The following is a 13,090-nucleotide window of genomic DNA, read 5'->3' as shown; positions in this document are numbered from 1 at the left end:
ATGAGTTCTAGTCCCGGCTCTTCCCCGTGCCTGCTGTGTGAACTTGGGGAGAAGCAGCGTGGCTCAGTGGAAAGAGCCCGGGTTTGGGAGTCAGAGGTCAGGGGTTCTAATCCCGGCCCCACCGCTTGCCAGCTGTGTGACTGTGGGCAACTCACTTAACTTCTCTGTGCCTCAGTTACCTCATCTGCAAAATGGGGATTAAAAACTGTGAGCCCCACGTGGGGCAACCTGCTCACCTTGTATCCCCCCAGCGCTTCCAACAGTGCTTTGCACATAGTAAGCGCTTAACAAATACCACCATTATTATTATTATTCTCTCTGCCTCAGGTCCCTCATCTGTAAAATGGGGATTAAAACTGTGAGCACCACGAGGAACAGGGACTGTGTCCAACATAATTATCTTGAATCTGACCTAATGCTTCAAAAAGTGCTTGGCACATAGTAACTTGGGGAAGCAGCGTGGCTCAGTGGAAGGAGCCCGGGCTTGTGAGTCAGAGGTCATGGGTTCTAATCCCAGCTCCACCACTTGTCAGCTGTGTGACTTTGGGCACGTCACTTAACTTCTCTGTGCCTCAGTTATCTCATCTGTAAAATGGGGATGAAGACTGTGAGCCCCAAGTGGGACAATCTGATCACCCTGTATCCCCCCAGCACTTAGAACAGTGCTTCGCACGTAGTAAGCGCTTAACAAATTATTATTATTATTATTATAGTAAGTGCTTAAATGCCACGATTATTATTATTAGTATTATTACATTTCTGAATTGCCACAGAAAACTACTAACGTTTTAAAAAAAATCCTGACTGTGATCCACTAGACTGTGAGAGCCCTATGATCACTGAAATACATACACATTTTTGGAAAGTTTTAAGAGTTTTAAAAAATAATTTTTGTTGTTGTTGCTGCTGTTGGGTTTGCCTATTTAGATCCCCATTTTTTTCCCCCTTTTGGGTGAAGAATTTAAAATGAACCATTCAGAACCTTCATTTCCACTTCCTGAAAAAATTGTTCAATGAAGAATTATAAGGTCAGTAGAGCAAATTGAGCCCTCTGATTGGGTGATGACTTTTAAGTGCTGTATTCTTTACATTCTCTGCAGAGTAATTGCTCTCCACAGGACAATTCATTACCCTATTTATTCACTACCCTATTTATTCATTACCCTATTTATTCATTACCCTATTCATTTTATTTTGTACATCGCCTTGATTCTATTTATTTGCTATTGTCTTCATGAGACGTTCATCCCCTTGATTGTATTTATTGCTATTGTTCTTGCCTGTCCGTCTTCCCTGATTAGACTGTAAGGCCGTCAAAGGGCCGGGACTGTCTCTATCTGTTACCGATTTGTACAATCCAAGCGCTTAGTACAGTGCTCTGCACATAGTAAGCGCTCAATAAATACTATTGAGTGAATGAATGAATGAAGGACAAGAGTCTGTTGGAGATCCAAAATTTGACTCGGTTGTTGCTCAAAAACCTGACTCCAGCATTGTAGTGCTATTCTTCATCTGTAATAGTAAATCTCTCAATTTCCCAAAGTTTACAAAGTTGCAAAGTTTTATTAAAAACATGCAGCTGAAGACATTTACAAATGAAACCTTTTCTTGAAAAATGGTCCACATTCATTAATGACCAGTTTGAAATACCCTTTATTATTTTTTTATGGTACTTGTTCATCAGTCGATCAAACGATCAATGATATTGAGTGCTACTATGTGCTTGGGAGGATACAACAGAATTAACAGACATGTTCCCTGCACATAACAAGCTTAAAGTCTAGAGAGAAAGGCAGACGTTCATATGAATAAATAAGTAATTCGTAATATATAATTTTAAGATATGTACACAAGGGCTGTGGGGTTGGAGGCGGGGAGAATATCAAAGGTTCAGAGGTCACAGATCCACGTGTATCTGGAGCTGGGAAAAAGAGGGTTTAATCAGAGAAGGCCTCTTGGAGAAGATGCTCTTGTTGTTGCTAAGCATTTACTACGTTGCAGGCAACTGTATTAAGTGCTACTAAGTCCTGGGCTAGATATAAGATAATTAGGTTGGACACTCTTTGTGTCCCACATGGCGCTCACACTCTTAATCTCCATTTCACAGATGGGGTAAATGAGGTACAGTAAAGTGACTTGACCAAGGATTATTTTGCCTATATTACACATATGCTCCCAAAGAAGAATAAAAGCTAAATTCAAACTATGCAAGTGGGGAAACATTTCTGGAAAACTTGCCTTCTCAAAAACCTTGACCAGCTTACCAGGATCTAAAAAAAACCCAATGATCTGTGAGTCAGAGGTCAAATAACTGCTTCGTTGCTTGAATTCTTTAAACTACATAAAACATTTTTTTCGTCTCAGAAATCAGGAAACAAACAAAAAATTCACTTCCCATTGTCTAAAAGGAAGGAGAAAATCTGAAGAATACCATGCAATGAGCCGAAAAAAAAAAAAGATAGCAGTATAAAGTACATTTCTATTGTCAGGTGACTTTAGATAAAGATTCACTCTCTTTTTCCAAGAATAAAATAACTCATGTGTTTAATATCCCAATGATTTTTTTTTTTAAACTCTTAAAAAGAAGGACTAGCTTGTGGGTATTGAAAAGCAGAAAGGAAATATCACCAAAATGTGTGTACTTTAAAACTAGGCTTTGAAAGTCCACATTCATTGATTCTAAGAAAGGAAATGTGTGGGAGGGTGGAGAATTCCAAGGAAGACATGCTAATTTATAAAAGATAATAACGATATTAGTAATAATAACTGTGGAATTGGTTAAGTGTTTACTAGGTGCCAAGCACTAAACTAAATACTGGAATAGATGCAAAATAATCAGTTCAGACATCCTCCCCATCCTACACAGGCTCACATTGTAAGGCAGAGGGAGAACAGATATTGAACCCCCATTTTATAGGTTAGAAGCAGAGTTGTCTATTGGAAGGAGCCCGGGTCTGGGAGTCAGAGGACCTGGGTTCTAATCCCGGCTCCGCCACTTGCCTGCTGTGAGACCTGGGGCAAGTCACTTCACTTCGCTATGCCTCAGTTCCCTCTTCTGCAAAATGGGGACTCAATATCTGTTCTCTCTGCTACTTGAATTGTGAGCCCCATGTGGGACCTGATTAGCTTGGATCTACCCAAGCTTAGAACAGCGCTTGCCACATAGACAGTGTTTCAAAAATACAATTCTTGTTATTATTATTTAAGGCTCAGAGCTCTGAGGCTCAGAGAAAGAGAGTGACCCAAGGTCACACAGCAGGAAAGTGGGCCAGCTGAGATTAGAACCTGTGACACCCGAAGCCGTGAGTAAACTTACTCTCGATTACCAGCGTAATAGTGGAGAGAATGTAGGTGGGTAATGGAATGAGTGGTTAATGCAAACCTTCCCCTTCCCCAATACACAGACACACACACACACATCTCTCTTAGAGAGAATAACCCTCTCAAACCAGAAATCCCCTGTAACACCAGTTACATCCAGTTGCTCCCAGGCCAGTTGGTATCCCTCGCAATCCCAGTTGAACCGTTGTATAAAAGTTGTAGTCGAGATCCAGCATAACCCTCAGGGAACTCTGTCATTTCCCTAAAACTATAAATTATCTGGACAGTTAGGCAGTCAATCCGAGTGATTTGCATCCACTCTTAAAATAAACCCTTTTAGATTTTAAAAAATTCACCATGAGGGAAAATTTGCGCATTTGGAAGAAACTCCTCACAGCTATCCGGTAGAAAACCGAATCACGGAAGCCTAGAACAGATTTCTTCCAGTTCACTGGATCTTCCAGTGCTAACATCCAGCCCCACTGCAAGAGTTGTCTTTCCCTAATTTTCAAGGTATGAAAAATCAATAATGATTATGGTTTTCGTTAAGTGTTTACTACGTGTCAAGCACTGTACTAAGCATTGATGTAGGTGCAAGATAAGCAGACTGGACCCAGTCCCTGTCCCACAGGGGGCTCACGTTCTCTACGAACAGGCAGTGAATCCCCATTTTACAGTTGAGGAAACTGAGGCACAGAAAAGTTAAGTGACTTGCCCAAGATCACTCAGCAGGCGGGTGGTGGAGCGGGGATTAATCTCGCTGTAGTCAGAGAATGTGTCTGTTTATTGTTATATCGTACTCTTCCGAGCTCTTAGAACAGTGCTCCGCAAACAGTAAGTGCTCAATAAATACGACTGAATGAATGATTAGAACTCAAGTTCTCTGACTCCCGGGGGCCGAGCTCTTTCCACCAGGCCACACTGCTCCTGGGCTTCAATGCGCACATTTGTGTGTGTGCTAAAGGAAGTCCATCACACACAGATTTACATGAACTTGATGTGATGGGAATGTGTCTTTCTGGTTTGTGTCTGAGTGTTCTCTGGAGGCGAATCCTTCCTGAACAGCTGTTCTGACTAAATCAGGAGCTCTGTCTCGCAGCCAAGTACATTTTGTAGGAGAGTCAGATCGGGGAGCTTAGCGGGAGTAGAAAGCCTCATTAAAAGTATTCTTACTTCCTGCAAAGAAAGCAGTGGGGAAGAGAATTCTCTCACATCGCTCGTTGCTGAGAGAAGTTGCACTTGGAATTAGAAGAGTTAATGAAGGGGAAAACCTACAGGGCCTCTTGTCGCGAAAGCACTTAAAGGGCACTTACAGTCCCTTTAGACTATAAGCTTGTTGTGGGTGAGGAATGTTCTACGGACTCGGTTACAATGTGCTCTCCCCAGTGCTTAGTATAGTGCTCTGCACACGGGAGGTGCTCAATAACTCAACAACAATTTTGAACCTCAGTCCCCCTTGTTCAGGGCTCAAACAAACTCAAGACTGTCCGCTCTGTTTAAAGAAAGGTGATCGAGGTGGGCAAGTCACTTCACTTCTCTGTGCCTCAGTTACCTCATCTGTAAAATGGGGATGAAGACTGTGAGCCTCACGTAGGACAACCTGATTACCCTGTATCCCTGTAGAACGGTGCTCTGCACAGAGTAAGCGCTTAACATATACTAACATTATTATTATCAATACACAGGAAATCATTTGTTTTGTAAAGAGCCTGTTTGTTTCATTTTAATCAATCAATCAGATGTATTAATTGAGTGCTTACTGTGCGCAGAGCACTATAAAGTTGGCTCTGTTTTCTGTGCACTGATGGGATTTTTAGTCAAGCTTGAGATGCTTCCGCAGCTAACGGGATGTAACCCTGCCCGGCCCAGACCATTTATCTAAAGCGTCTTTCTGCGTATCAATCGATGGTATTTATTGAACGCTTACTATTTGCAGAGCACTATACTAACACTTGGGACAGTCCATATGACAGAGTTAGCACACATATTCCCTGCTCAAAACTAGCTTACAATCTAGAGAATGAGCTTTCGCAGGTCTCCCCATTAAAAACAACAACCCAACAACAATAAAAAAAACTTTCAGATGTAAACTCCTTGAGGATAGGGATCATGCCCACTAATTCTGTTGTTCTTTCCTGAAAGCATAGAACAGTACTCTGCACGGAGCAGGCACTCAATAAATACTACTGATTGATTGAAGGGGTCTCAGGTGATCACAGGGGTTCCCAAAGGCAATTGCTCTTGATCCAAGAAAGCGATAAAATAATAGGTTTGGCACTGCTTATCTCTGAAAAAGTCTCCTTGATTTTTTTCATGTGGTTCCTGTCGTTTCATCAGGAAAAGCAAAGGCTTCCTTACCCCTACGTTTTCAGAGAAGCAGCGTGGTTCAGTGGAAAGAGCACGGGCTTGGGAGTCAGAGGTTGTGGGTTCTAATCCCGGCTCCACCACTTATGAGCTGTGTGACTTTGGGCAAGTCACTTCACTTCTCTGGGCCTCAGTTACCTCATCTGGAAAATGGGGATTAAGACTGTGAGCCCCACGTGGGACAACCTGCTTACCTTCTATCTACCCAGCGCTTAGAACAGTGCTTGGCACGTGGTAAGCGCTTAACAAATACCAAAGTTATCATTATTATTATTTTCCCATCTCACTCTTCTGAGGAAGCTTAATGACTGGAGTTGTTCATAAAGCACTGCTAACTATTGCTTAGGCACTTATCTGCATTGCAGCTTGAAAGCTGGGTTGTTTGGGCTGAAGAAAATCCTTTGACAAAGTGGCTGATTCTCTCTGTGGCTTTGCCGTTGTATTTAAAACTTAGTTTTGGTCGTGTAGATTGGAGAAGCTGAATTTGGGATCTCTAGGTGGACGAATACAGTCTAGTTTCACGCGTCTGAAAGGAAGTCCCATGATGTTTTGGATGCTCACCAGCAGGTCCCATCCTGTATGGGACAATAAAGGCTCTGGAACACATGTGGGATGCTTGCGATTATGGGAAAACTGTGTGGGATGCTCGGAATTACGGGAAAGCCATGGCGGCCTAGTAGGAACGAGTCGGTGGAAGTCGCATCTAACAAGGGGCACGGAAGTAGAGGCAACACCATATGGAAATCGCCACAACCAGCACCATGAGAGAATGATGAAATCTATCTTGGCAGGGCCCTTTCTGAACATTCTGTATCAATCAGGACAGAACAGATCATGGAAAAGCTGATACGGTCACGGAACAGCTATTGGAGAGGCTGGAGGAGCTTTGTTTGTTTTTATACATTTGTCGAGCGCTTTCTGTGTGCCAGGCACTGAACTAAACTCTGGGGTAGAAGCAAGATAATGTGGTTCCACATGGGGCTCGCGGTCTAAGCGGAAGGGAGAACCGGTATTGAATCCCCCTTTTGCCAGTGAGAGAACTGAGGCACAGAGATGTTAGGTGACTTGCCCAAGGTCACCCAGCAGGTGAGTGGCGGAGGCGGGATTAGAACCCAGGTCTTCTGACTCTCGGTTTCGTGCTCTCTCCACTAGGACGTGCTACTTTCCTATAGGGAACTTCCTCACGCGTAACTTGTCAGCTGGCGGGGGACGGAACACTCTTGGACTAGCTGACAGCCCAAGCCCTTTTTTAGTCTTGCTCGGGTCTTTCTGATCTGGCCATGGGCACCACGCTCGTTTCATGTCCCAATCAGGATGGACCAAAGCCTTACCAAAACTATTTTCCCAAGATGGGTTAATGTTCTAGAGGCTCGAAAGTCATCAAACAAAACCACTCAATCCTTTATAAAAAGAAGCAAATTGCTTTTCTGGAGGGAAGTTTCTCGATGACAGCAATCAGATTGATATTCAAATATGATGACCTTCACCCCCTCTACCTCGGTGTAACGGAGCCTCTGAAGGTGGTGGCTGCAGCCACAGATCAACTATCCGTACGGGGAACCATCTCTGACCAGCGCCCTTTCCCATATCATTTGTGATGGCGGAAGAGGAGCGTACCCGAAGCTCCAGCAGAAATGGGAGGGACACCCACAAAAACACATTTTTGGTCCCCAACCCTCTGTGCCTGGGATTTTGTGGGAGCGAGTGAAGAAGAAGGATCTTTGGGGTAGAACGGATCAGTTGCCCAGCTTTGTTAACTCTTGTTTCTTCTGCCTCCCGTCTCCCACCACCATGTTTTAGGGATTAAACACCGTTGTTGAAAACACAGCATCCGGGCGACTCTCCATTTATACCTAGTTGGCCAATAATCAGATCCTTTGCTCCTCTCTTTCAATCATCTCCCTCCCATTCTGGCGAGGTTTCCTCTCCTACTCAAGCCTTGACCAATCAATCCATTTTGATGCTATCGAGGCCTGTCTACTTGGTTTTTTTCGTTGTCTGTCTCCCGCTTCTAGACTGTGAGCCCGTTGTTGGGTAGGGATTGTCTCTGTCTCTTGCCGAACTGTACTTTCCAAGCGCTTAGTACAGTGCTCTGCACCCCGTAAGCGCTCAATAAATACGACTGAATGAATGAATCGACCGCTCAGTGGTATTTATTGAGGGCTTACTGTGTGCAGAGCACTGTACTGAGCATTTGGGAGACTACGATAAAACAGAGTTGGTAGAGATGTTCTTTTTCATCACCTCCCTCCCACGCAGATGAGGTTTCCTCTCCTGCGCAAGCCCTGACCAATCAGTCGATTGATTTTATTGAGCACTTACTGTGTGCAGAACTCACTAGAGCCGGTAGACATGTTCCCTGCCCACACTGAGCAGCAGACAAACCACCCTCGGCTCTCCCTCTCCTCCTTCGTGCACCCCTGTTGTCTTGAAACAATTTTCCCATCAGCTCGGGTGAGTTTCCCTTTCCTCTTTCAACTAGATCACCTAATTCACCTCACAGAATCCGAGCTGTGGCACCCAAGCCCCACCCCCATCCCTTCTGGAATGGTATCCCTTGAACGCCACTGGAAGCTCTGAGGTCCCTGCTCTCCCTTTGGTATGGCTGCTCAGGGAAAAGGGCACTTTAATAGATTATACAATTTTAATATGACACTGATAACGGTCAGCCAGTGGATTTTGGTTTGTTCAAAGCCAGGGATAATTTCAGTTAATTGTACGCTGCTGCAACTTCAGTCTCCAATTTAAGGCTTAGAAATCTGTCACATAAAAAGGAAAAAAAACAAAATGGCCAGGACCTTTGGGGAGTTTCTTATTTTCTGTGCCCATCCCAACCCACCTGTAGAGTTGACATGGTCTTACCAAGAATGTTGGTATTTATTAAGTGCTTACTATGTGCCAAGCACTGTTCTAAGCGTTCATTCATTCATTCATTCATTCAATAGTATTTATTGAGCGCTTACTATGTGCAGAGCACTGTACTAAGCGCTTGGGATGAACAAGTCGGCAACAGATAGAGACAGTCCCTGCCGTTTGACGGGCTTACGGTCTAATCGGGGGAGACGGACAGACAAGAACAATGGCACTAAACAGCGTCAAGGGGAAGAACATCTCGTAAAAACCGATGGCAACTAAATGGAATCAAGGCGATGTACAATTCATTAACAAAATAAATAGGGTAACGAAAATATATACAGTTGAGCGGACGAGTACGGTGCTGTGGGGATGGGAAGGGAGAGGTGGAAGAGCAGAGGGAAAAGGGGAAAATGAGGCTTTAGCTGCGGAGAGGTAAAGGGGGGATGGCAGAGGGAGTAGAGGGGGAAGAGGAGCTCAGTCTGGGAACGCCTCTTGGAGGAGGTGATTTTTAAGTAAGGTTTTGAAGAGGGAAAGAGAATCAGCGCTGGGGTAGACACAAGGGAATCAGGTTGTCCCACGTGGGGCTCACAGTCTTAATCCCCATTTTACAGATGAGGTAACTGAGGCACAGAGAAGTGAAGTGACTTTCCCACAGTCACACAGCTGACAAGTGGCGAACTCGTGACCTCGGACTCCAAAGCCCATGCTCTTTCCGCTGAGCCACGCTGCTTGCTCTCTCTCCTTAAGGCAGTAATTTGATCAATTGTATTTATTGAGCACTTAGTGTGTGCAGAGTACTGTACTAAGTGCTTGAGATTATACAACAGAGTTGGCAGGCATGTTCCCTATCCTCAACGAATTCCTCAAAGGAAAGCATTCTGTCCTAGTGGATAGAGCATGGGCCTGGGAGTCAGAAGGACATGGGTCCTGTTCCCGGCTCCACCTCTTGCCGCCTATGTGATCTTGGGCAAGTCACTTCCTTTCTCTGTGCCTCACCTACCTCGTCTTTAAAACTGGGGACTAAGACTGTGCGCTCCATTTGAGACATGGAACGTGTCCACAACTTGATTACTTGATATATACCTCAGAGCTTAGAACAGTGCCTGGCACAGAGTAAGCGCTTTAACAAATACTATAAAAAAAACCATGATGGAGGTTTCATTCTCTACCCAATTCGTTTCTATCTTTAGGTTTCCCATTCCCTCAAATGACCCAAAAGGTGGGTATTTATTCATAACAACTTTGCAGCTCTTCTTCTGCTTCTAGCAGGATGAGGACCATTTCCCTTCTTTAAAAGAGAGGCCAGGCTGCTCCTCACCTGAACCCTTTAACAAGACAGTGCTCTTTTGCATCTTGGGTAATGACCTTGATGCCCCAAGTTCAGGACAACGAACCCATCGTGCGCCTTAGCCTAGCTACTTGGCAGTGCCTACTTATCTCCCTGTATGTAACCCCCATCCACATTGCATCCGTTTGGACTGAAGTTCCCTGCCAATTATCTTACTCCCCTTCTCCTCCCTCAGTTTCCAAATAAAATAAAATAAAATGTTCCAGGCTTCTCTCGCTACTTGGGTGGGAGGGTTGGGGTGGAAGGAGGGGAACTGAGTCAAGAGCTGCCAATATAGAGTTGGTTTGCTTTTTCAATAATTGCAGAACTTCAACCGTTACCACAGAAATACCGCCTTGTCTCCAGAGAACTTACTTGCCCTCACTGTGGAGCTGGCTAATGGAAACAGAATTCTAGGGGCTGCTTCATTACCCATCCCCAAGTAACTGTCTCTGAAGTCCTTTATTTCATAGGATGCTTCTCCCCCTTCTCTTTTTCTCCCGTGTTCCGAGCTGCTGTTACCCGTAACGCTTCTTTCAATTTACTTCCTGAATCCAGTTGACCTCATTTGATCTCAGTCTCATCCGTCTTACCTCCATCTCGTCTATCTTGATGCCGACCTCTTGCCCATGTCGTGCCTCTGGCCTGCAACCCCCTCCTTCCTCATATCTGACTGACAATTACTGTCCCCACCTTCGAAGCCTCAATGAAGGCACATCACCTCCAACAGGCCTTCCCTAACTAAGCCCTCCTTTCCTCTTCTCCCACTCCCTTCTGCGTTGCCCTGACTTGCTCCCTTTGTTTAGCCCCCTTCCCAACCCCACAGCACTTATGAATATATCTGTGATTTATTTATATTAATGTCTGTGTCCCTCTCTTAGTCTATAAGTTCATTCTGGGCAGGAAATGTGTATTGTTGTACTCTCTCAATCATTTAGTACATTGCTGTATAGAGTAGGTGCTCAGTAAATACAATTGGATGAATGGATGAACCAGCGACAACCTCTTAGCGTGACCCAAGTCTAGAGTTGCTCCACAGCGGGGACTGAAACATGTTTGAGGGACCAATCAGCTGGAAGTATTGCTGGGCCAATAGTAACATTAGTATCTATCGAACGCCCATGTGGTACAGCGGTCAGTACTCAGCGCTTAGGAATTTCCAAATAAAGAAGTGACTTGTTCCCTGCTGGGATCTTACAATTTAAGTATCTATCTTCGAAGAGCCTACAGAACTTTGTTTTTTCAAAAAGCAACGGTCACCATCAAAATACAAAGGTCCCAGGAGTAGAAGCATTCAACTAAGTGCTATGAAAATCAAAACCGAAAAACAAAGTTAGAAAAAATTAACTATGGGTAAAAGATTTAGAGGTTACAGACCCGAGACTGGAGAAATTCTGAAGACCGCAGTCTCCGGGCTATCGAATCTAGGCTGTGATGACATTGCATTTGGATTTGTGCCCTTTATTCGGCCCACCCTCGTATCCTTTACTTCTATTCATGTCTGTCTCCCCCTCTATACTGTAAGCTCCTTCTGGGCAAGGAACATATCTCCCAATTCTGTCACAGTGTACTCTCTTAAGCACTTAGTACAGTGCTCTGCACACAGTAAGTCCTCAATTAATATAACCGATTGATTGATTGATAACACTCTCCTGTCCAATACCTGAAACGGGCCACCTGGAAGACAGCTCCAGCTCTCCCAGGAATAATAATAATAATTGTGTTTTTGTTAAGCGTTTACTTACTACGTGTCGAGCTCTGTTCTAAGCGCTGGGGTAGATACAAGGTAGGTTGGACACAGACTCTGTCCCACACGGGGCTCACAGTCTTAATCTCCATTTTAGACGAGGTAACTGAGGTACAGAAAAGTGAAGTAACTTGCCCAAGTTCACGCAGCAGTCATATGGCAGAGCCAGGATTAGAACCCACATCCTCTGACTCCCTTGCCCGTGCTCTTTCTACTGGACCTTAATTTAGCCAAGAGCGAGTTAACAATGCCCATTATTCAAACAACCAGCTTCCCAGAACAGTTCTAACTCCCCAATCCCCCACATATATTGCACTCTTGAAGAGACTTCGGAGTCACCTGTTTCCCTCTCTAGTCTGTAAACTCATTACGGGCAGGAAACGTGTCTTCTAATTCTCTCTCTCAAGGTTTTAACACTGTGCTCTGGACACAGTAAGCACTCAACGAATGCCACCGATTGATTGGTATCTGTACAAACCCTACTTGCTCTAACTGTCAATGTAACCTGCAGTTGGGGAGAGAGCTCCTGTCACCCGTCAACTCCCATACTGCCCTGCAGCTGGCCGCCATGACTCAATCTGATTCATGCCATTCTCCATCCTGTATTTAGCAATGTCCCACCCCATTTCTTCAATGACTGAGCGGGCAAAGGAAGACTGGGATCAGCGGAGGCCTTAACGTGCTGTGGGGGTGGGAGGTCTGGAAGGGAAGGGAAATAGAAGACAGTGATGGTAGGTAGGGCCAGTCTGACGTTGATTTTTGGCTGTGGAGAAAGTGTCCATCCTTGGGGAATACGAATGCCATTCAGTTCTTCCGTCTGATGTTTGAAATCTCATTTCTATAGATTAGCTGCACTGGCCTACAGAGGAACAAGATGAGGTGTTTTGGCAAGATTTGTTTGGAGTAAATCTAGTGCACAGTCCAAGCTAAAGACCTTCACCTCCCAAAATGGGGTGATTAGATGGGAAACAACTCATCGACACAAATATGCGTGTGTAAATATGCCGATGTGTGGACTCAGTTTTAGAGGGCAGATTTTTCCAAGACTGTACTATTGCTGAGTCAAGTTTTATATCTTCCCCTGATCTCTTCTCCTTCTCTGCTTCTATAAATAAAATGCAAATCTAAGAATTAAAGGCTGAAATAGGCATTTAGTCAATGCTACCTCTCTTTTCACTCTGTGCAATTTGTCCAACGACACTGCTCTTGCTAAATAGCCTCCACTAGCCTTGTTCATAACCTTTCACCCTACTCGGACCCAATTTTGATCATTCCTTCCGATTTTGATCACCACACTTTTAAACAACTGTAGAAAAACCAGAGGCAGTCCAGAGTAACAAAAATGATTAAAGGAATGGAACAGTCATTCTTTAAAGAAAGGTTAAAGGGATGAATGTTGTTTAGTCTGGAGAAGAAAAGGCGAGGGCATGATTTAATAACTGCCTTCAGGAAAATAGTTTTATGAAGAAGCTGTT

The 13,090-nt window shown here is 44.3% G+C and overlaps 1 protein-coding gene across 1 annotated transcript in view; it reads right to left on the bottom strand.

The window, feature by feature from the left end:
* HTR4 (5-hydroxytryptamine receptor 4) overlaps positions 1 to 13,090 on the bottom strand; it is a 303,493-nt gene that overhangs the window by 64,741 nt on the left and 225,662 nt on the right. The window lies entirely within an intron of this gene.

Source organism: Ornithorhynchus anatinus, chromosome X1 (assembly GCF_004115215.2).
Source record: "Ornithorhynchus anatinus isolate Pmale09 chromosome X1, mOrnAna1.pri.v4, whole genome shotgun sequence".
Lineage (NCBI taxonomy): Eukaryota > Metazoa > Chordata > Mammalia > Monotremata > Ornithorhynchidae > Ornithorhynchus > Ornithorhynchus anatinus.
This window is presented reverse-complemented; position numbering and strand designations above follow the sequence as displayed.